Here is a 25,235-nt window from a genome sequence, read left to right as displayed (position 1 = left end):
CGTGACTCGGCTTTGTTGGAAGCGACGGATGGTAAGTGTTTTTGTGACTGTAGTCTGCTTGAAAGCACCGTTTAACGTTCCTTTTCCCATTGGTGGGAAGCACACTTTAACAACCGAAGATTGTGAGTCTAAACTTGTGTTAAAGTAACATCGTTGTCTCATGTACGCGGACACAGTGAGCTAGCTGACTGCTAACTAGCGAGCTAGCTAACTCCGTGCTCCGCTTTAAAGTATTAACTTCTGACAGAAAAACACCTCAAGTCAGCAAGACAACAAACGTGTACATTTGACTCATTTAGTGCCATTACTGTGATGTGTGTGTGTGTTTTTTTTTTGACATGTCGCCATTTTGTGTTTTTGTTGAAGAATCCAGTTCCATAAGCGAGAAGGGTTCGAACACCAGCTTCAACATCTGTATCAACGTCCAGCACCACACAGCAACGTGTCATCACAGGTAATAACGTGTCTCACATCACCTTAACTTTCCCAAATATGATATATATATATATATATATACACAGGGTGACCCCCCCCCTCACCAAAAAACAAAACAAAAAACAATCAAATCCAGAACCCATAAATATTGTCATAAATCCCAAAGTTTCAGTTATCCTGATCGCTTTGCATAAAAGTCATGTTCTTTCAAAATGATGCTCCAAATGATCTGATTTGTTGGAGAATAAGTTTTAAAGAACATAATTTTTATGCAAAGTGACCAAGATAACTGAAACTCTGGGGAATGATCATACAAAGACTGAAGGTTTTATTTATTTATTTTTTTTAACTTTCCCATTTCTACCTTCATTATTGTCCAGGAAAGAGATAAAGGAAGCCTGTTCCAGCAGGAGAATCTGACCATCTTGAGTGACGTTGAGGCTGAAGCTGAACTGGGTTCAGTGTGATCGACACATCCGACTGATCCTTGAGGAAGCAACGGTGGTGGAAGCTGCATTTAATCAGGCATATCTTGGCATGCTGGGTGACCTTGTGCACGCGATGCATGACCGGGGCATGTGACATGCGCCCCCAACCCAGACTACAGACACATGAAACTTATACGTATAGTTTGTGTTGCTTTTTGTGTGTGTGTGTGTATTTGCTCTTTTTTGTTGCACTCATGTGACTGTATCATAATTTGTCATTTCATTCTGAGTCAACAGTAAAAAACATTTTGGTTCATTTCTAAGAATTTTTAATTTGCGTTTTAGCCTCTCCAGAAGACACTGCACACTACACCTGGCTGAATCTTTACACAGATGCTGGAATAATCATGTCTAAACTGAGATTTTACCAAATGGTATTTAACATAAACAAAAAGGTTTAGTCACTTCAGTGAAGGCACCATTACATCAAGGAATTTTGAACAACCCGTTTTACTGTCTGTTACATTTACATTTATGACCCCATTAAATGTAAAACTTATTTTCCTACTGGATTATGCTTAAACAGCTTCTCAAACTGTTAACCTTTAAATCAGTAAACCTTGGTAACTTTTACAAATCAAAATGATGTTACACAAAAGTGGAGACATTTTAGCAAAAAGTACAAAAATTTATTCAAAATTCACAGTGAAACATAACTGGTGTATAACATGATGACAAAGGTGTCCCATTCTGTGGCATGAACCTCTGCAGCGGTGACTCTGAGAAAACCATCTGAAACACACACACAGCATACATATTTTAATTAGTACTGTCAGGTTATTAAAAAAATGTGATTACAGGGTTTGTGATTAATCTAAATTAATCATTTAATTGCAGGTATATTTAAAAAACTCAGATCTGTGTGTGTTTGCGGCACTTAATACAACCCCTGGCAAAAATTATGGAATCACCGGCCTCGGAGGATGTTCATTCTGTTGTTTAATTTTGTAGAAAAAAGCAGATCACAGACATGACACAAAACTAAAGTCATTTCAAACTTTCTGGCTTTAAGAAACACTATAAGAAATCAAGAAAAAAAGATTGTGGCAGTCAGTAACGGTTACTTTTTTAGACCAAGCAGAGGAAAAAAATATGGACTCACTCAATTCTGAGGAATAAATTATGGAAACACCCTGTAAATTTCCATCCCCAAAACTAACACCTGCATCAAATCACATCTGCTCGTTGACATTGACCCTATGTCATGAAATTGACCCTATGTGTCTTTTTGCAAGGAATGTTTTCACAGTTTTTGCTCTATGGCAAGATGCATTACCTTCTTGAAAAATGATTTCATCATCCTCAAACATCAGAAAAGTGTCCAAAATATCAACGTAAACTTGTGCATTTATTGATGATGTAATGACAGCCATCTCCCCAGTGCCTTTACCTGACATGCAGCCCCATATCATCAATGACTGTGGAAATTTACATGTTCTCTTCAGGCAGTCATCTTTATAAATCTCATTGGAACGGCACCAAACAAAAGTTCCAGCATCATCACCTTGCCCAATGCAGATTCGAGATTCATCACTGAATATGACTTTCATCCAGTCATCCACAGTCCACGATTGCTTTTCCTCAGCCCATTATAACCTTGTTTTTTTCTGTTTAGGTGTTAATGATAGCTTTCGTTTAGCTTTTCTGTATGTAAATCCCATTTCCTTTAGGCGGTTTCTTACAGTTCGGTCATAGACGTTGACTCCAGTTTCCTCCCATTCGTTCCTCATTTGTTTTGTTGTGCATTTTCGATTTTTGAGAGATATTGCTTTGTTTTCTGTCTTGACGCTTTGATGTCTTCCTTGGTCTACCAGTATGTTTGCCTTTAACACCCTTCCCATGTTGTTTGTATTTGGTCCAGAGTTTAGACACAGCTGACTGTGAACAACCAACATCTTTTGCAACATTGCGTGATGATTTACCCTCTTTTAAGAGTTTGATAATCCTCTCCTTTGTTTCAACTGACATCTCTTGTGTTTGAGCCATGATTCATTCAGAATTGCGTGAGTCCATAATTTTTCCCTCTGCTTGGTCTAAAAAAGTAACCGTTACTGACTGCCACAATTTTTTTTTCCTGATTTCTTATAGTGTTTCTTAAAGCCAGAAAGTTGCCATTTGAAATGACTTTAGTTTTGTGTCATGTCTGTGATCTGCTTTTTTCTACAAAATTAAACAACTGAATGAACATCCTCCGAGGCCAGTGATTCCATAATTATTGCCAGGGGTTGTAGTAGTGCTATGTCACTAAAAAGATTAATCCAGGTTTTGAGTATATATATATATCTGTTTAGGTGTTAATGATGGCTTTCGTTTAGCTTTTCTGTATGTAAATCCCATTTCCTTTAGGCGGTTTCTTACAGTTCGGTCACAGACGTTGACTCCAGTTTCCTCCCATTCATTCCTCATTTGTTTTGTTGTGCATTTTCGATTTTTGAGACATATTGCTTTAAGTTTTCTGTCTTGACGCTTTGATGTCTTCCTTGGTCTACCAGTATGTTTTAATTAAATGAATTAATTTAATTCATTTAATTCATTTGAAAGCTTGACTCTTAGTCTTGTCCATCCAAATTGGAAGTCCCAAAAACCAGTTTTATTTGTTATTATCTATCGTCCACCTGGTCGTTACTGTGAGTTTCTCTGTGAATTTTCAGACCTTTTGTCTGACTTAGTGCTTAGCTCAGATAAGATAATTATAGTGGGCGATTTTAACATCCACACAGATGCTGAGAATGACAGCCTCAACACTGCATTTAATCTATTATTAGACTCTATTGGCTTTGCTCAAAAAGTAAATGAGTCCACTTTAATCATATCTTAGATCTTGTTCTGACTTATGGTATGGAAATAGAAGATAACAGTATTCCCTGAAAACTCCCTTCTGTCTGATCATTTCTTAATAACATTTACATTTACGCTGATGGACTACCCAGCAGTGGGGAATAAGTTTCATTACACTAGAAGTCTTTCAGAAAGCGCTGTAACTAGGTTTAAGGATATGATTCCTTCTTTATGTTCTCTAATGCCATATACCAACACAGTGCAGAGTAGCTACCTAAACTCTGTAAGGGAGATAGAGTATCTCGTCAATAGTTTTACATCCTCATTGAAGACAACTTTGGATGCTGTAGCTCCTCTAAAAAAGAGAGCTTTAAATCAGAAGTGCCTGACTCCGTGGTATAACTCACAAACTCGTAGCTTAAAGCAGATAACCCGTAAGTTGGAGAGGAAATGGCGTCTCACTAATTTAGAAGATCTTCACTTAGCCTGGAAAAAGAGTCTGTTGCTCTATAAAAAAGCCCTCCGTAAAGCTAGGACATCTTTCTACTCATCACTAATTGAAGAAAATAAGAACAACCCCAGGTTTCTTTTCAGCACTGTAGCCAGGCTGACAAAGAGTCAGAGCTCTATTGAGCTGAGTATTCCATTAACTTTAACTAGTAATGACTTCATGACTTTCTTTGCTAACAAAATTTTAACTATTAGAGAAAAAATTACTCATAACCATCCCAAAGACGTATCGTTATCTTTGGCTGCTTTCAGTGATGCCGGTATTTGGTTAGACTCTTTCTCTCCGATTGTTCTGTCTGAGTTATTTTCATTAGTTACTTCATCCAAACCATCAACATGTTTATTAGACCCCATTCCTACCAGGCTGCTCAAGGAAGCCCTACCATTATTTAATGCTTCGATCTTAAATATGATCAATCTATCTTTGTTAGTTGGCTATGTACCACAGGCTTTTAAGGTGGCAGTAATTAAACCATTACTTAAAAAGCCATCACTTGACCCAGCTATCTTAGCTAATTATAGGCCAATCTCCAACCTTCCTTTTCTCTCAAAAATTCTTGAAAGGGTAGTTGTAAAACAGCTAACTGATCATCTGCAGAGGAATGGTCTATTTGAAGAGTTTCAGTCAGGTTTTAGAATTCATCATAGTACAGAAACAGCATTAGTGAAGGTTACAAATGATCTTCTTATAGCCTCGGACAGTGGACTCATCTCTGTGCTTGTTCTGTTAGACCTCAGTGCTGCTTTTGATACTGTTGACCATAAAATTTTATTACAGAGATTAGAGCATGCCATAGGTATTAAAGGCACTACGCTGCGGTGGTTTGAATCATATTTGTCTAACAGATTACAATTTGTTCATGTAAATGGGCAATCTTCTTCACAGACTAAAGTTAATTATGGAGTTCCACAAGGTTCTGTGCTAGGACCAATTTTATTCACTTTATACATGCTTCCCTTAGGCAGTATTATTAGACGGTATTGCTTAAATTTTCATTGTTACGCAGATGATACCCAGCTTTATCTATCCATGAAGCCAGAGGACATACACCAATTAGCTAAACTGTAGGATTGTCTTACAGACATAAAGACATGGATGACCTCTAATTTCCTGCTTTTAAACTCAGATAAAACTGAAGTTATTGTACTTGGCCCCACAAATCTTAGAAACATGGTGTCTAACCAGATCCTTACTCTGGATGGCATTACCCTGACCTCTAGTAATACTGTGAGAAATCTTGGAGTCATTTTTGATCAGGATATGTCATTCAAAGCGCATATTAAACAAATATGTAGGACTGCTTTTTTGCATTTACGCAATATCTCTAAAATCAGAAAGGTCTTGTCTCAGAGTGATGCTGAAAAACTAATTCATGCATTTATTTCCTCTAGGCTGGACTATTGTAATTCATTATTATCAGGTTGTCCTAAAAGTTCCCTAAAAAGCCTTCAGTTAATTCAAAATACTGCAGCTAGAGTACTGACGGGGACTAGAAGGAGAGAGCATATCTCACCCATATTGGCCTCTCTTCATTGGCTTCCTGTTAATTCTAGAATAGAATTTAAAATTCTTCTTCTTACTTATAAGGTTTTGAATAATCAGGTCCCATCTTATCTTAGGGACCTCGTAGTACCATATCACCCCAATAGAGCGCTTCGCTCTCAGACTGCAGGCTTACTTGTAGTTCCTAGGGTTTGTAAGAGTAGAATGGGAGGCAGAGCCTTCAGCTTTCAGGCTCCTCTCCTGTGGAACCAGCTCCCAATTCAGATCAGGGAGACAGACACCCTCTCTACTTTTAAGATTAGGCTTAAAACTTTCCTTTTTGCTAAAGCTTATAGTTAGGGCTGGATCAGGTGACCCTGAACCATCCCTTAGTTATGCTGCTATAGACGTAGACTGCTGGGGGGTTCCCATGATGCACTGTTTCTTTCTCTTTTTGCTCTGTATGCACCACTCTGCATTTAGTCATTAGTGATCGATCTCTGCTCCCCTCCACAGCATGTCTTTTTCCTGGTTCTCTCCCTCAGCCCCAACCAGTCCCAGCAGAAGACTGCCCCTCCCTGAGCCTGGTTCTGCTGGAGGTTTCTTCCTGTTAAAAGGGAGTTTTTCCTTCCCACTGTAGCCAAGTGCTTGCTCACAGGGGGTCGTTTTGACCGTTGGGGTTTTACATAATTATTGTATGGCCTTGCCTTACAATATAAAGCGCCTTGGGGCAACTGTTTGTTGTGATTTGGCGCTATATAAAAAAATTGATTGATTGATTGATGTTTGCCTTTAACAACCTTCCCATGTTGTTTGTATTTGGTCCAGAGTTTAGACACAGCTGACTGTGAACAACCAACATCTTTTGCAACATTGCGTGATGATTTACCCTCTTTTAAGAGTTTGATAATCCTCTCCTTTGTTTCAATTGACATCTCTCGTGTTAGAGCCATGATTCATGTCAGTCCACTTGGTGCAACAGCTCTCCAAGGTGTGATCACTCCTTTTTAGATCCAGAGTAACAAGCAGATGTGATTTGATGCAGGTGTTAGTTTTGGGGATGAAAATTTACAGGGTGATTCCATAATTTATTCCTCAGAATTGAGTGATTCCATATTTTTTTCCTCTGCTTGGTCTAAAAAAGTAACCGTTACTGACTGCCACAATCTTTTTTTCTTGATTTCTTATAGTGTTTCTTAAAGCCAGAAAGTTGCCATTTGAAATTACTTTAGTTTTGTGTCATGTCTGTGATCTGCTTTTTTTCTACAAAATTAAACAACTGAATGAACATCCTCCGAGGCCGGTGATTCCATAATTTTTGCCAGGGGTTGTAAGCAGGTAAAAAAGGATCAGGGTTATTTTTGTTACATATCAAGGAGGTATTAAGCTGTAAATTGGTCTTAAATTGGGAGAACTGTCTAAGTGTAATTTGGATGGGTTAAATGCAGGCAAATTTCATTGTATTTATGTGTACAATGACAATAAAAGGATATAAAGAATATCTCTAAAAACAGAATTGTGGGAGTTTGGAGGCTGATTCTTTCTGCACAATATGACTCCTTTAATAATTATCTTATTAGATTTCATATTTGAAATTTGTCCATTGAACATTAAAATCCGGATGAAAAACAAACAAAGTTCAGTGACGACGTTAATTAACGGTCATTAAAACCGAATCAACATTTTGTGCGTGAACGTCGGTAAACGCACAAACTCCCACATTTGAGATTTAACAATAAGTTATCAAAGCGAGTTACTTTGGTAAAAAAAAAAAGAAGTATGGACATTAACACGTTTATTGCTCAGAAACGCGTCTTTATTTACAGACCAAGTCACTGACATCAAAACAAAATGGAGCAAAGTGTGGATGAAGGCCTGATAGGTATTGTAATTAATCTAAATTAACGCTTTATTTTGACAGCCACAATTTTAATAGTTAATAGCGACAGCCTGCAGTTATTAATTATTTACGAGCTACTTAGGAAGCTAACAATTAGCTTACCGTCATGCTTTGTCTCTTCATCTCTAGCAGCTTGTACCTTCTCGTCTTCATCTTCATATGAATTCCCAAAGTCTTCTGTACGTCTCAAACGTGTTTTTCTCGCCACCAGCAACTTTCTCTTAAAAACTCACAGCAGTAAACACACGGAGTTCGCCATTGATTATGTTTGTGTCGCGTATAAAACTACGTCACTGCAGTTTGCTCTGCTGACCCCGCCCACGTTGAAGTGGTACTATTTGCAGTAGAAAAGCTCGCGCTTGGATCCAAACCGAGTAGAGCCGAGTAGAGTAGAGCCAAGTAGTGCTGGTGCTTTGTAGTGGAAAAGTGGCTTAAGAGGCCTTGATTTACAGTTTTTAAAATGACTGATGTTACCTTACATAGTTTTCTTCTTTTGGGGACTAAAATAATAGTTTTCTTCTTTTGGGCAGTAAAATCTACTGGGTTACACCCTTCCCTCTTAAATCACATGCACGTCCCTGTGCATGGCTCCGTTGCAGTCAGCATCATAAGGGAATCAACGAAAGCTTTGTTTAGCCCTTGGAAGAGCGATTTGACGACTGTTATAACAGGGTTACCCAGCTGTGGGTAGGTAAGTCTGTGGGATGGCTGTCGATTTCTCTCAGATCTTCTGACTTGTGTTTCATTGTGCAAGGTTTCAGTTTCAAGGTCTGGTTCAATTTCAATAACAACGTTGTCACTTTAGCATGGGTTTCAGGTGAGTTGGGATAAACGGTTGTGTTTTCCTTTGAAGGTGCATGCAATGGACTTTCTGTATCATCTCCAGGTTTTGTTTCAAGCTCACTTGTGCTGTTTCGATCACTTGTCACGGGCGAAGTAGTTTTACTTTCAGTTTCGATTTCAGGTGAGTTAGTTCCAGTTTCGTTTTCCTTTCCCATTTCTGTTGACAATTTTGATAGGTTGTCATCTCTGGGTTCCTTGTCACATCCAGGTAAGTTGTCATTTCCAGTTTCTGTGTCACATCCAGGTAAGTTGTCATCTCCAGTAGTATTGCAATTTCCATGTCTCTCTTTGGATTTTTCAGGTCATTCGGTGTGATTGATCCCTTTTGTTGTTTGTGGCTCATATATCTGAATGAAATGTCTTTCTTCTACTTGTGGTGGGTCAGAGTAATAAAACTCTTCCTCATTTTCAAGTCCTTCTACTGCATCTTGGCTTGTTTGTGGTTTGCGAGGTTTAGTGACTCGTTCAGGTTCTGGTTCTGTTGGGGAAGTAAAAGGTCCCTATGAAGGGTTCTTGAAGGTCCATCACCCTTTTCCGGTTTGACAATGTACACAGGTAAGTTTTCTATTCGCTTGGTGACGACATAGATTGTTTGTTCCCATTTGTCTGCCAGCTTGTGTTTTTCCCTCAAGCGAAGGCTCCGTACTAAAACTCGATCTCCCACATCCAGTGTTGACTCACGTATGACCTTGTCAAATCTTTTCTTGTTTCTGTCTGCAACTTTTTGAGAGTTTTTGATGGCAATTTCACAGCTTCGCTCGAGGTGGCTTTTCAATTGTTTGACGTACTGTGAGTGAGACAAGGGCTGATTGCGTTGTTGGGGCAGACCAAAAGCAATGTCGATAGGAAGGCAAGGTTGTCTACCAAACATTAATTCGTAGGGGCAGTATCCTGTTACATCATTTCGTGTACAATTGTAAGCATGAGTGAGTGGTTTCACATAGTCTCGCCAGTGCTGTTTTTCAGTGTCTTTCAATGTACCAAGCATACTCAGTAAAGTACGATTGTAGCATTCGACGGGATTGCCATGTGGATGATAAGGACTTGTGCGGACTTTGCGAATACCAAGCAGTGAGCAGAGCTCTGATGGTGTGGAACTCAAAGTCTCTTCCCTGATCACTGTGGAGTCTTTCGGGAAAACCGTAATGGACAAAAAAGTTTTCCCACAAAGTCTTTGCTACAGTGGTGGCCTTTTGGTCTTTGGTGGGAAGCGACACTGCATATTTGGTGAAATGATCGGTAATCACTAGGACATCTTTGGTGTTTCTACTGTCTGGCTCTATTGAGAGGAAGTCCATACATACGAGCTCCATGGGCCTAGTTGTTTGAATGTTAACAAGTGGGGTGGTCTTTTCTGGTGGGGCTTTTCTGCGGACACATCTCTCGCAAGTTTTGATTTTCTTTTCAATATCTGCAGCCATCTTAGGCCAATAAAAACGAGACCGAATGAGTTCAAGTGTGCGCTCGATGCCTAGATGTCCCATGTTGTCATGGAGATTTTGCATAACAATAGATCTGAGGGACGCAGGAAGGATTAATTGCAACAAAGTCTCAGACCCAGAATGGCGTTTTTGGAAGAGAAGGCCATTTTGAAACTCAAGGCACTTCCACTAATTAAGAAACAACAGGACATCAAGAGGTTCACTTCTGACATTGGTGGGTGGATGAAAATCAGCAGAGAGCAGAGCAATGACTTTGCCAGTGATCGGGTCTTCGCTTTGCAAGTGCACAAGGTCGGCATGACTGTATCTGGGCAAAGCAAACAGGTTAGTATCACTGCCCTCTTCTTGGAACATCTCAGGAACAGCTGCAGCAGACATGGCAAGAGACTGGACAAGAGTGCAGGAAGATTCATGCTGGACAAGAGTGGTGTGTCTTTGGCAAGTGGCTATTACAGTATCAGCAGGAATTTGGAATTCAGCATCCTTAACCAAAGACAAGAGATGGGCTCTGAACTTATCAATGCACTCACACTCTGCGCTGAAAACAGGATCTTGCTCAGGCTTGTCATGGGGCTTCCTAGACAGACCGTCTGCATCCAGATTTTGTTTTCCAGCTCTGTACTTTATGTCAAAGCTGTAAACAGACAAAGCAGCAAGCCAATGGTAAGATGTAGCATCAAGCTTTGCTGTAGTGAGGAGGTAAGTCAATGGATTATTATTGGTGATGACGGTAAAAGTGTTTCCATACATATAATCATGGAACTTGTCTGTTATGGCCCATTTTAAAGCCAAGCACTCTAATTTGTGCACAGGATATCTGGATTCATTGTCTGAGAGACCTCTACTTGCATAGGCTATAACTTGTATTTTTCCATTCTGCACCTGATAAAGTGCTGCACCAAGTCCAGTTGTACAATCGTCTGTGTGCAACAGATAAGGGAGCCTTGGATCTGCATAGCCGAGAACAGGTGAGGTGGTGAGCTTTTTAATTATGTTTTCAAAGGCATTTTGACAGTTTTCGTTCCAGCGTTCACCAAATGGTTCTTTGGGATTCAGATACCTTGTGTTATTGTGGGTATTCTTGCAGCCTTTTCGTCTTAGTGGATAGCCGGCCGTGAGGGATGTGAGGGGCCTGACTATGTTGGAGATTTTGCAATAGTTGTCACCTGAGAGCCTGTGTTGAGCAAGCAACTGCAATCTACTCCTCTGATGGTAACCCTGGCTGTACATCTCCTGCCCACAAGTCTTTTTGGGAGTATGAGTTCTGGATTGATGTTTGCAGCTTTGCAAGGGGCTTTCTTTGTCCTTTTCTCTGTGGGACGTTGTTTGTCTTTAGCACCTGTCTGTCCCGCGACAGGTGCTTTCTCTAGTTTAAATCAACACAGTGTGTAACTTTATGGAGCATGTCCCATTCCCTCTGTTTTTGTCTCAAAGCATTTCTTTTAGCTGCTATGAGGGCATGATTTGGGTCATTGGTGCAGTTGGAGGAGATGTGACCATCTTCGCCACATTTGAAGCAATATCCAGGCTTTGGTTTGGGCAGTGTTGAATTTATTTGTTGGATTTCTTTGAGCTCACTTTGACTGTTAGCATTTGGCTTTCTTTTGGTTTCTTTGAGGGGATTCTTGGTTCTTTTCCCTGTCTTGCCAGCCTTGAGTTGTGCAGTTTGCATCTGAAGATCTGCAATTTGTTCCTGAAGGTCCATTTCCTTGTCCATGTCATGCTCGTAACTAATCCTACCTTGGGGGCACGTTTGTGTGTTGGAATAAACTCGTGATCTTTGCATCCCCAGGTGCTGCTTCATTCGTGTCGCTTTACTTGCCTGCTTTCCTTCCTCTGTTCTTAGTTGCAATAGTAGCTCGGCAAAATGGGGTGGATCGCTTTTCTTTTGCTCCAGCTGGAGAGTGGAGATTAGCGCACTGTCCCAACAGCCCCTGCAGAACTGTCTGAGAAGCTGTTTGTCTGACTCAGTGGGGGCCATGCCATTTCTGCTGATGACTGAGCTCAAGGCAATATGTAATCTTTGCAGGAAGTCTGAAGGTTTCTCATCGGCATTCTGATTAGTGTTGAGGAAGCGGGCAAAGAGTTCATCGCCATCTTCAACTGTGGTGTAAGCAGAGTCAAGCAGTTCAAGATACGTTTTGGGACTTGATTTCGGCCCGAGACTTCTGATAATGTTTGCCGCAGGCGGTGACAAACTTTTAACCATTTTACATACAACTTGGGTGTCAGTGAATGAAGGATCAGTTAAGAAAAACTCTACGCTGTTGCGCCAAGCGCCGTAGTCAGTCTCAAAGGAAGGGTGTGGAACTCTGCCAGAGAAAGGTTTCAGGTTGTAATGAGAGTTTGAAGGAGGTGTAACTTCATTACTTCTAACAATGTGCTCTACAATGACTCGCTGGACTTCAGGAGTACTTAAAAGATCAGCAGGAATGTTTTGTGTCTGCTGAACAGTTTCTGCAATTGGTTGAGAGTCACTTAAGACAGTGGCATCAGACTTAGCTGGTGAAGGAGGAGGTGACAGAAGAGGCAGAGGACTGGAGGGCACTGGTTCTTGTTCAAGGGGTTCAGCAGATTTACTTGTTCTCTCCCCTCCCAATGACCTCTCAATCTTGGCTAACTCTCCCCTCAGAATGTCTTCAAATGATCTTTTACTTTGATCAGCTACATCTTTTAATCTTGGCAGATACATATCAGTAGCTGAGGCACTAGTTTCAATGCTATAAGCACTGGCTAGGTTTTGAACATGATGGATAACATCTGGTTTTGCAACACAAGGTCTGTCACAAGGTAACTGTTTTGCAAGCTCATTAACAGTAGCTTCATGTACATACCCTACAATAACCTTATCACTACTTTGTAGTTCAACAAGTCTTTTGACAGGACCAAACTGTTTTAGAAACTCAAAAACTTCATTGTCAATTTCAGCTTTAGTTAAACCACTGACCAACACAGCTTGGTTGATTTTACATCCTTAGATCTCACAATATCCATGTTTAGAATAGGAAAGTACCAGCAAATAAAAATAAAACAATAATCTGTGAAGCTCCAGGAACACTAAAGTTAGTCACCAATATTTTGGGGTGGCTAACGACTCTACAATTGCTTAAAACCCTCCTGGCTGGCTCGCCAAGCTTTTAACACTGTAACCAGGGTCTTGCGGTAATGACGTAATTACCATACAGTTGATTACGATGGACCAGATACTAGGTTCGGGAGGGAGGTTAAGGAGACAAGAGTGAGAGTCAAAACAGTTACTGGAGCCACAGACAGAGTTTATATGAACTGTAATGAACACAATTAATTATCGTAACTATAAAATTCAGCTGACATTCATTAATAGAAAAAATGAAAAACAAAACCCCAGTGCCCTTAATTGAGCTCAAAACAAATTTTAGTCCTGCCGACTTAGTCAATGTCTTAGTCAGTCAAGTCAAAACTCTTGTATGCGGTTCTTCCTACCACACTCCAATTGTCAGTGTTGCTGGGAGCGTGACCTGCTCTCTCAAAAGGCCAACTCCGGTTAGATTCAGTTCAACAGGGTAGGCTCGCCATCTCCCTTGTCAGGGAGAATTCCAGATCCAGTGGACAGAATAAGGAGGAAAAAAAAACAAACCAAAAAAAAAAAAACCCAGCCTGTGGAAAACAGAGCTGTTACTACAAAGTTCACATTTCTAAATCACAATGACCATATAGTCAATGTAAGTGCTTAACTTTTACACACTAGCACTAACAATTAATATTTCAAATAATCATGTTCAAATATTTCCCAATGTACTAATAATCATGGAATGTAAAACATATCCCATAAGCATGCAGTACAGTATATAATAACAAATATTCATATTTCATCACATAGTGTAATAAACCATAAACCATGGTAAACCTCTTCTTTGCAGTACACATTTAGAATGTACTGTAACTTCAATCAATCAATCAATCAATCAATTTTTTTATATAGCGCCAAATCACAACAAACAGTTGCCCCAAGGCGCTTTATATTGTAAGGCAAGGCCATACAATAATTATGTAAAACCCCAACGGTCAAAACGACCCCCTGTGAGCAAGCACTTGGCTACAGTGGGAAGGAAAAACTCCCTTTTAACAGGAAGAAACCTCCAGCAGAACCAGGCTCAGGGAGGGGCAGTCTTCTGCTGGGACTGGTTGGGGCTGAGGGAGAGAACCAGGAAAAAGACATGCTGTGGAGGGGAGCAGAGATCGATCACTAATGATTAAATGCAGAGTGGTGCATACAGAGCAAAAAGAGAAAGAAACAGTGCATCATGGGAACCCCCCAGCAGTCTACGTCTATAGCAGCATAACTAAGGGATGGTTCAGGGTCACCTGATCCAGCCCTAACTATAAGCTTTAGCAAAAAGGAAAGTTTTAAGCCTAATCTTAAAAGTAGAGAGGGTGTCTGTCTCCCTGATCTGAATTGGGAGCTGGTTCCACAGGAGAGGAGCCTGAAAGCTGAAGGCTCTGCCTCCCATTCTACTCTTACAAACCCTAGGAACTACAAGTAAGCCTGCAGTCTGAAAGCGAAGCGCTCTATTGGGGTGATATGGTACTACGAGGTCCCTAAGATAAGATGGGACCTGATTATTCAAACCTTATAAGTAAGAAGAAGAATTTTAAATTCTATTCTAGAATTAACAGGAAGCCAATGAAGAGAGGCCAATATGGGTGAGATATGCTCTCTCCTTCTAGTCCCCGTCAGTACTCTAGCTGCAGCATTTTGAATTAACTGAAGGCTTTTTAGGGAACTTTTAGGACAACCTGATAATAATGAATTACAATAGTCCAGCCTAGAGGAAATAAATGCATGAATTAGTTTTTCAGCATCACTCTGAGACAAGACCTTTCTGATTTTAGAGATATTGCGTAAATGCAAAAAAGCAGTCCTACATATTTGTTTAATATGCGCTTTGAATGACATATCCTGATCAAAAATGACTCCAAGATTTCTCACAGTATTACTAGAGGTCAGGGTAATGCCATCCAGAGTAAGGATCTGGTTAGACACCATGTTTCTAAGATTTGTGGGGCCAAGTACAATAACTTCAGTTTTATCTGAGTTTAAAAGCAGGAAATTAGAGGTCATCCATGTCTTTATGTCTGTAAGACAATCCTGCAGTTTAGCTAATTGGTGTGTGTCCTCTGGCTTCATGGATAGATAAAGCTGGGTATCATCTGCGTAACAATGAAAATTTAAGCAATACCGTCTAATAATACTGCCTAAGGGAAGCATGTATAAAGTGAATAAAATTGGTCCTAACACAGAACCTTGTGGAACTCCATAATTAACTTTAGTCTGTGAAGAAGATTCCCCATTTACATGAACAAATTGTAATCTATTAGACAAATATGATTCAAACCACCGCAGCGCAGTGCCTTTAATACCTATGGCATGCTCTAATCTCTGTAATAAAATTTTATGGTCAACAGTATCAAAAGCAGCACTGAGGTCTAACAGAACAAGCACAGAGATGAGTCCACTGTCCGAGGCCATAAGAAGATCATTTGTAACCTTCACTAATGCTGTTTCTGTACTATGATGAATTCTAAAACCTGACTGAAACTCTTCAAATAGACCATTCCTCTGCAGATGATCAGTTAGCTGTTTTACAACTACCCTTTCAAGAATTTCTGAGAGAAAAGGAAGGTTGGAGATTGGCCTATAATTAGCTAAGATAGCTGGGTCAAGTGATGGCTTTTTAAGTAATGGTTTAATTACTGCCACCTTAAAAGCCTGTGGTACATAGCCAACTAACAAAGATAGATTGATCATATTTAAGATCGAAGCATTAAATAATGGTAGGGCTTCCTTGAGCAGCCTGGTAGGAATGGGGTCTAATAAACATGTTGATGGTTTGGATGAAGTAACTAATGAAAATAACTCAGACAGAACAATCGGAGAGAAAGAGTCTAACCAAATACCGGCATCACTGAAAGCAGCCAAAGATAACGATACATCTTTGGGATGGTTATGAGTAATTTTTTCTCTAATAGTTAAATTTTGTTAGCAAAGAAAGTCATGAAGTCATTACTAGTTAAAGTTAATGGAATACTCAGCTCAATAGAGCTCTGACTCTTTGTCAGCCTGGCTACAGTGCTGAAAAGAAACCTGGGGTTGTTCTTATTTTCTTCAATTAGTGATGAGTAGAAAGATGTCCTAGCTTTACGGAGGGCTTTTTTATAGAGCAACAGACTCTTTTTCCAGGCTAAGTAAAGATCTTCTAAATTAGTGAGACGCCATTTCCTCTCCAACTTACGGGTTATCTGCTTTAAGCTACGAGTTTGTGAGTTATACCACGGAGTCAGACACTTCTGATTTAAAGCTCTCTTTTTCAGAGGAGCTACAGCATCCAAAGTTGTCTTCAATGAGGATGTAAAACTATTGACGAGATACTCTATCTCCCTTACAGAGTTTAGGTAGCTACTCTGCACTGTGTTGGTATATGGCATTAGAGAACATAAAGAAGGAATCATATCCTTAAACCTAGTTACAGCGCTTTCTGAAAGACTTCTAGTGTAATGAAACTTATTCCCTACTGCTGGGTAGTCCATCAGAGTAAATGTAAATGTTATTAAGAAATGATCAGACAGAAGGGAGTTTTCAGGGAATACTGTTAAGTCTTCTATTTCCATACCATAAGTCAGAACAAGATCTAAGATATGATTAAAGTGGTGGGTGGACTCATTTACTTTTTGAGCAAAGCCAATAGAGTCTAATAATAGATTAAATGCAGTGTTGAGGCTGTCATTCTCAGCATCTGTGTGGATGTTAAAATCGCCCACTATAATTATCTTATCTGAGCTAAGCACTAAGTCAGACAAAAGGTCTGAAAATTCACAGAGAAACTCACAGTAACGACCAGGTGGACGATAGATAATAACAAATAAAACTGGTTTTTGGGACTTCCAATTTGGATGGACAAGACTAAGAGACAGGCTTTCAAATGAATTAAAGCTCTGTCTGGGTTTTTGATTAATTAATAAGCTGGAATGGAAGATTGCTGCTAATCCTCCGCCCCGGCCCGTGCTACGAGCATTCTGACAGTTAGTGTGACTCGGGGGTGTTGACTCATTTAAACTAACATATTCATCCTGCTGTAACCAGGTTTCTGTTAGGCAGAATAAATCAATATGTTGATCAATTATTATATCATTTACCAACAGGGACTTAGAAGAGAGAGACCTAATGTTTAATAGACCACATTTAACTGTTTTAGTCTGTGGTGCAGTTGAAGGTGCTATATTATTTTTTCTTTTTGAATTTTTATGCTTAAATAGATTTTTGCTGGTTATTGGTAGTCTGGGAGCAGGCACCGTCTCTACGGGGATGGGGTAATGAGGGGATGGCAGGGGGAGAGAAGCTGCAGAGAGGTGTGTAAGACTACAACTCTGCTTCCTGGTCCCAACCCTGGATAGTCACGGTTTGGAGGATTTAAGAAAATTGGCCAGATTTCTAGAAATGAGAGCTGCTCCATCCAAAGTGGGATGGATGCCGTCTCTCCTAACAAGACCAGGTTTTCCCCAGAAGCTTTGCCAATTATCTATGAAGCCCACCTCATTTTTTGGACACCACTCAGACAGCCAGCAATTCAAGGAGAACATGCGGCTAAACATGTCACTCCCGGTCCGATTGGGGAGGGGCCCAGAGAAAACTACAGAGTCCGACATTGTTTTTGCAAAGTTACACACCGATTTAATGTTAATTTTAGTGACCTCCGATTGGCGTAACCGGGTGTCATTACTGCCGACGTGAATTACAATCTTACCAAATTTACGCTTAGCCTTAGCCAGCAGTTTCAAATTTCCTTCAATGTCGCCTGCTCTGGCCCCCGGAAGACAATTGACTATGGTTGCTGGTGTCGCTAACTTCACATTTCTTAAAACAGAGTCGCCAATAACCAGAGTTTGATCCTCGGCGGGTGTGTCGTCGAGTGGGGAAAAACGGTTAGAGATGTGAACGGGTTGGCGGTGTACACGGGGCTTCTGTTTAGGGCTACGCTTCCTCCTCACAGTCACCCAGTCAGCCTGCTTTCCCGGCTGCTCGGGATCTGCCAGGGGGGAACTAACGGCGGCTAAGCTACCTTGGTCCGCACCGACTACAGGGGCCTGGCTAGCTGTAGAATTTTCCACGGTGCGGAGCCGAGTCTCCAATTCGCCCAGCCTGGCCTCCAAAGCTACGAATAAGCTACACTTATTACAAGTACCGTTACTGCTAAAGGAGGCCGAGGAATAACTAAACATTTCACACCCAGAGCAGAAAAGTGCGGGAGAGACAGGAGAAGCCGCCATGCTAAATCGGCTAAGAGCTAGTAGCTACGCTAAGCTAGCGGATTCCTAAAAACACGCAAAGTGAATAATGTGTAAATAATTTAGAGATGATTCAGCAGAAGGAGTGCTTTAGTTAAGGCACGTAAAGATTACACTGGGAAACAAATCGTAATCTAGATAACTAGATCAATCTAACTGCGCAGATTAAACAGCTAACAGATACAGAAAAACACCGCTGTGCTCCGGAACAGGAAGTGATACAATACCACAGTGAGAGCCAACCACCAGTAGAGGCAAGCAAGAGGAACTTCAAAATATTACATTGAAAATATATAAAAACATTCAACCTCTCAACTCTTCCACAGTGCAACATGAGCTTAGTGCAAAAACAATGGTGACATCACAGCACCATTCTCTTAACAAGTGCAAAAATAAAATATTTCTCAAATCTTCTCAATAGTTTAGCTTTACTGTGCATTTGTATTGTTCTCATGGCATATTTTATCAGAAAATGGCAGTTAATAATTCATAAGCACTAAGGTGGACATGCTCTTGCAAACACACAGCAGCTCCCCGGAAACCCCGTGCATTTCTTTCCCACAGTCCAAAACGTGGTTATCTTAGCATTAGCCACTAAATTAGCTGCTAACTAACTCTCATTTGCTCCGCTCCAAGCCACTCTCCAAGACGCTTCTATAGTTATTCTCATCAGAGTCCAGTCCTTCAGCCCAGTTCCTCGCAGATCTAAAACAGTGAGTTTTAATTCTTTAGCTTGACAGTAACTTTTAGCTGTTAGCTCTGTAATTCTCTGTGTCAATCCACTCACCAAAGTGTTCCAATGGCTTTCAAATTGCAGTGGTGGGTCGGGTCGGGTCCTCCAATGTCTCAGGTCCAATGTGGTTTCGTTTGGATGAAGTAACTTGATTATCTTCAATTTTATTCAGTGTAAAATCCTCAGGTTCTCTTGTGTGTGCTTTCATCTCTCTCGAAGGTTCTTTTGCGTGTGCTTTCATCTCTTGGTCCACAAAACATGAGTGCAAGGGAGGGGGCGGGTTAATCGGAGTCTTGAGCCAATGAGGAAACAGTGTTTCTATTTTGGCCTATAAGAGGCCTTGATTTACAGTTTTTAAAATGATTGATGTTACCTTACATAGTTTTCTTCTTTTTGGCACTAAAATAATAGTTTTCTTCTTTTGGGCACTAAAACCTACTGGGTTACAGTAACAAACATCTGGATTTAAATATGAAATCACAGTCAAATCTTTGTGATTGTTGTGTATTTGGCAGTGGCAACTCGAAAAACGTACCATATTTTCCAGACTATAACATTTCTAAGTAAATAAACAGATAAACAAATAAGTTTCATCAGCATTTTGACAGACCCCCCCCCCCACACACACACATTAAAATCTACTGGGTCAGTAAGTCGAATTTGTGATGATGTTGGCCCACCCAACTTCATGGCTCTAGAAAAAGAAAAAACAAATCCAGTAGCACCTTTAATGTTAGCTAATCTGATATATAATAAATGAAGACTAGACATACTAAAATAAAAATTAAAGAAATTATTCGAATCAAAACCAGTCTCCAGGTGTTTTGTGGACATGGAAAAGGCCTCTGACGGTATGGGGTACTGGGACCACTGCAACGCATGATCCAGTCTCAATACGACAAAAGTACGAGCTGCATTTACGTTCGTGCCATTATATCAGACCTGTGTGGGTGTTGGACTCCACCAGGGCTGCCTCTGGTCATCAGTCCTGTTCATGATGTTCATGGATGGTATTTCAAGGCGCAGTCGGAGTCCAGTTTGATGACTTCCGAACTGCATCTCTGATTTTTGTGGATGAGGTATTGTTGGCTTCATTAGACAGTGACCTCCGATGTGCGCTGGGAAGGTTTGAGGCTGAGTGTGAAGCATGAGGATGAGGAGCAGCATCTCCAAATCTAAGACCATGATCCTCTGTCAGAAAAGGGTGAATTGTCCCCTCTGGGACAGGGGACAGTTACTGCCCCAATTGAAAGAGTTCATACATCTTCAGGTCTTATTCACGAGTCGGGGTAAGATGGAACGTGAGCTCGATGGACAGATTGGGGCTGTGCCTGAGGTCCTTCAGACACTGTACTAGACCACTCTGGTGCAGAAAGCTCAGCCAAAATGGCAAGACTTTCGGTTTACTAGTTGATTTAGACTTCTGTCCTCACCTGTGATCATGAGCTTTGGATAGTGACCAAAAGAACAAGATCATGGATACAAACGATTTAGGCTGTTAGTGACCATTTGATGATCCACCGGGATTACTTTGTGCACTTCTGTGACCGGTTTCAAAGTATACGGCATTCGCAACAAATAGCTACGGTGCCATCCGAAAACAAAGTACCCGTGTGTTTCTGACAGGTGACGTAGCTACTAGCATCCCAGGGTGAAGAACTGAGGCACAGATTAATTCCAAAGTTTACACAAGTGTTATGATGACTCGTTTTTAAATGAAAACTGTTCATTTTGATGCAGTCATGGTAAAAGCAGCAGCTCTGAGAAGATTCAGTGCACCTGTGGCCATGAGCCATAAATGCAGCCTGTCAATAACAATCTCTGCTGGAGGATCAGCTTTGTGCACTATTAAATATTAGTGTTGTTATCAATAAAATTTAAAAAAAATACATCTGCTGCTGGGGAAAAACGTTGTAGAAACATTCACAGCGGCAGGAGCCTCTCATGAGCTGCACAGCGCGCGCGCACACACACACACACACACACACACACACACACACACACACACACACACACACACACACACACACACACACACACACACACACACACACACACACACAGTTCCAAATTCACACTCAAAGCAACAACAACAACAAAAAGAAGCTTGCCACAAAACACAAAATGGGTAAAATTCTGAACATGCCAGACTCACCCAGAAGTAGATTTATTTCCAAATGCAAACTCCACACAATCAAAGCCCCCACGCACGTGTGTGCAATCACTGGCTGCAACTCCGCCTTTAGTTCTCTCAAGATTGTGGCACGTAAAGCCCATTAACTCCTGGAAATTATGTATTCTGACTTCTTCAAATGTAACAAATCCATCTCAGTGTTAGAAAGTCTGTTAAAAACAGCATCATGGAGATGTCCCATGTCCATGTACACAGCTTCAGTAAACCAGTATCCACACAAACAGTTTGTCACCACAAAATCCAACACACTGAAAAAGTTAAGAGTTTCAGGGTGAAGTGTGTCATCTCCTGTCTGTAAATCCTCTGTAAATCCGAGCCATCACTTTCAAACAAAAGCTCAGAAGCTTCGTTTTCAGATGGAGCAGGTTCGTTTCCCTCTGTCTGTCAGTCATCGGGATGTTTCTCCTCATTCTAAAATGTGCGTCACATGCCGCAAAATGCCGAGAATTGCAGAGTGAGATGTTTTGCGGAAATGCTCAGAGTGAGAGGAATAAAATACACCAGCGATCACTAATTAATTGCACATGTGTGCGGAGAGACTTACAATCATGAGTACAACCCCCTCCATGCTTCAACAAATAATTAATCTTAAATTAAATTAATCTGGGTCAGCACAAGCACAATAAGTTTGAAACACCTTATTTTCAAGATGTTACCTATCTGGTGTCCACACTTAAGCAGCCTTTATAGTTTCTTCAGGTAAAACTGTTGGACAAAAGCTTGTATGGAGCCCAAGAATTCCGCAAGCTAACTTCTTGTTGACAAACTACAGCTTCATTTAAGAGAGCTTGCATGAAGCTCAACAACTGAGATAACTTGTGTCCCAGTTCAGCGGCTGCCCACTTCAAAGAGTGTAAAGCCTGGGTCCCACCAAATAAGGAAGGATGAATAAGGAGCCACGCATGGGTGTGTCAGCGATTATTCAAAGAATGATCCACGTTTTCATCTATCACGTATCCGCTATGAAGGTGCCTCTATGTGCCACGTAACAGCCTCTAGTGAGCCATGACCGACCTGTCATTAGAGCCTCGAATGACTCTCATCAGCCACACTAAGCCACGTAGTGCCATGATAGTGCCATGACAATGCCATGTTGGGGCACGTTTAGGCATGGTTTTGGTCCAAACCTCCAGCCCTCCCACACTTGGTCCCTTTAAAGTGTGGGTTTTCAATTCACAGATTCACAGCAGCATTTAAAGATGTCCCATTTTTTTAAAGGCAGTCCAAAAATAGACACTCCGGCACAGTCCCGTGGTTGTGCGCTGTGCGCCAGTCTGCTATCCACCTGTAATGCACCAGACCAGCTAGAGCCGAACCAAGAGCTCTTGGAGAGCCACCTCTGTGCTCCTCGCTGGCTCCGTGGCTCACTGGCTTTATTTCTTCTGCGGCTTTAAACACAGAAACTGTGATCCCACTATAAACTTTATGTTTGTCCATTTATTTCTGCAAAATCGCTTTTTTGTGAGCATGCTGCTGTTGTCCTTTCATGGACAGCCGCCTCTGTGCTCTTGGCTTCCTTTCCATCCATGGCTTGCTGGCTTTATTTTTTCACTGGCTTTAAACACAGTAATTTTTACACTGTGATTCCACGTTTAACTTTGTGTTTGTCCGTTTATTTCTGCAAAAGCACTCTTTTGCGCATGGTGCCGTTCTGCATACAGAAAGAGGTGGCTGCTTTAATTATATACACCTGTGGATCATTTTATATATATATATATATATATATATATATATATATATATATATATATACAGTAGTGTTCAGAATAATAGTAGTGCTATGTGACTAAAAAGATTAATCCAGGTTTTGAGTATATTTCTTATTGTTACATGGGAAACAAGGTACCAGTAGATTCAGTAGATTCTCACAAATCCAACAAGACCAAGCATTCATGATATGCACACTCTTAAGGCTACGAAATTGGGCTATTAGTAAAAAAAAAGTAGAAAAGGGGGTGTTCACAGTAACAGTAGCATCTGCTTTTGATGCTACAAAGTCAAAACTATTATGTTCAAACTGCTTTTTTTAGCAATCCTGTGAATCACTAAACTAGTATTTAGTTGTATAACCACAGTTTTTCATGATTTCTTCACATCTGCGAAACATTAATTTTGTTGGTTTGGAACCAAGATTTTTGCTCGTTTGCTAGTGTACTAGGCAGAAAATGATTAATCCGCTACAAAATAATTATTTTATATAAAGTCCAGTGCACAGAGCAGGTGGAATTGTGTGTGCAAGAGGGCAGCCGCTCCAAAAATAGCCTCTCAGGTCCTGCATAGTTGCCAGGCGCACGGATAATGGGCTTTTAGCAGACTCATAATCACCACACAAATGCCTCTAAGCCGTCGCAGTAACTCATACACAAACTGCGCCATGCTGTTGTTGCTAAATTTTGAACTTCTTGAAATTAGTTCCACGCTCAGAGAGGAGCCTCGTTAACTGAAGATAATGCCTCTAAGAGCCACTCAGAGCCACAAAACTCCCACGATAGTTGAAGAAACCCTCTCGTAGCAAAGAAAACATGCTGCGTGGCTCCTTCATCATCCTTCATTATTCGGTGGGACCCAGGCTTAATCGTCGGCTGTTTACATCATAAGTGGTGTGACAAGCCTGTGCCATTTGAAAGGCTGCTTATGAAGCAGCCAGCCTTCATTTCGCTGCACAAGAGGGATACAACAGGTGTATTATTTGTGGCCCAAACAATCCCATGAGCATTGTGATTTTTTTTTCCAAGACAGAAGAGTTGGTAAATTTAAAAAAGAAAAAAGGACACTTATAGGCACCGTGTGTAAAACTGTACATCAGTAATACTTAGAAGTATAAATAAGTACTGAAAAATGATTACTAAACTATGGGTTACACGGGAACTTCCCACTAGTCCTAGGGTCCACTAGTCCTGGTCCTAGTATTACGGAGAGCATGTTGAAGCTTTTTTAAATTTATGGTAGGCTATATGTTGCACTAAAGAATGTTAAGTAATGTTACAAAAGTGTGACAATAAAAACAAAAACAAAAACATTTAATTATGGTGAATTACCATTAGTTGTTGATTTTCAATTCAATAGATTTATAGACAACAGTACAATTAAAGGTGATTAATGGTGTGTGTCAACAGAATCATATGTTTTATTTTGTAAACTGAACAAAACTGAATCTGGTTTGTTAGCTATTTGAAAGTATTAAATTTATTTGTGAAGCTGTTGTAATATACACCATCAAATTATATAAAGTGGTTAGGACCGGTGAACCCTAGGACTAGTAGACCCTCTCCACGTTACCCTGCTGTAACTGTCGTCAGGCGGAAAGTGGCCAGGTGGAAGGAGGTAGGGACAAACGTAATGATACAATACTAAAATGCTTGGTGTGCCAGACCATCTAATATGAGAGCCCTTTGTTCTGGCCTCCGCTGTGTCTGAAGGGCTGAAGCTTGAAGAGTTTCATGGGACACAGCCCTTAGAAGGGTGCAGACCTTGAGTATCACCAACCACATATGAGGGGAATCAACCCAGAATGCACTGTACTGTGAACATCCTTTTTTTTTTTTCCCCCAAGTCCAGTTAACTTGCTCCCATTGTTTACAATGCTTGAAAACCACTGTCTATTTTTACATGTGCCTACCAGAGAGCTGCGCAGGTTTGCAAGACTGTGACCATGAAGGCTTTGAGAAGAAGTGATGTCTGCTTAGTGATGACAACAGGACAGCTGTGGTGTAGGTAACAGGACTTTGAAGCAGTTAGCATGGTTAGCTGTTAGCAATGTTTATGCTTACCAGCTTATTGACTGTTTTTGGGACAAATGAAAGAATCAAGAAACACACAGATAATCGTTATCGGATGTTTAATGACATCACGCCAAACTTGCAGAACTTTGAAATATCGAAGCATATGAAGCCCTGTGAAGCCAGAAGCAGCATCAGATATCTTTAAATCTAATCCAAAACAAGGGGAACACTACGACAGGGTTTTAGGGCTACATAAAAATTTTTCTTTTAGACTTCGAGAATAAAGTCGTAATATTACGAGAATAAAGTCGTAATTTTATGAGAAAAAAGTCATAATAGTACGAGAATAAATTTGTAATTTTACGAGAATAAAGTCATAATATTAC

At 40.6% G+C, this 25,235-nt stretch overlaps 1 protein-coding gene across 1 annotated transcript in view; it reads right to left on the bottom strand.

The window, feature by feature from the left end:
* The window catches only part of snphb (syntaphilin b), a 110,581-nt gene that overhangs the window by 51,008 nt on the left and 34,338 nt on the right, over positions 1–25,235 (bottom strand).

The sequence above is a fragment of the Thalassophryne amazonica genome, chromosome 6 (genome assembly GCF_902500255.1).
Source record: "Thalassophryne amazonica chromosome 6, fThaAma1.1, whole genome shotgun sequence".
Taxonomy (NCBI): Eukaryota; Metazoa; Chordata; class Actinopteri; order Batrachoidiformes; family Batrachoididae; genus Thalassophryne; species Thalassophryne amazonica.
The sequence above is the reverse complement of the archived record's forward strand: the minus strand, read 5'-3'. Positions and strand labels throughout refer to the sequence as shown.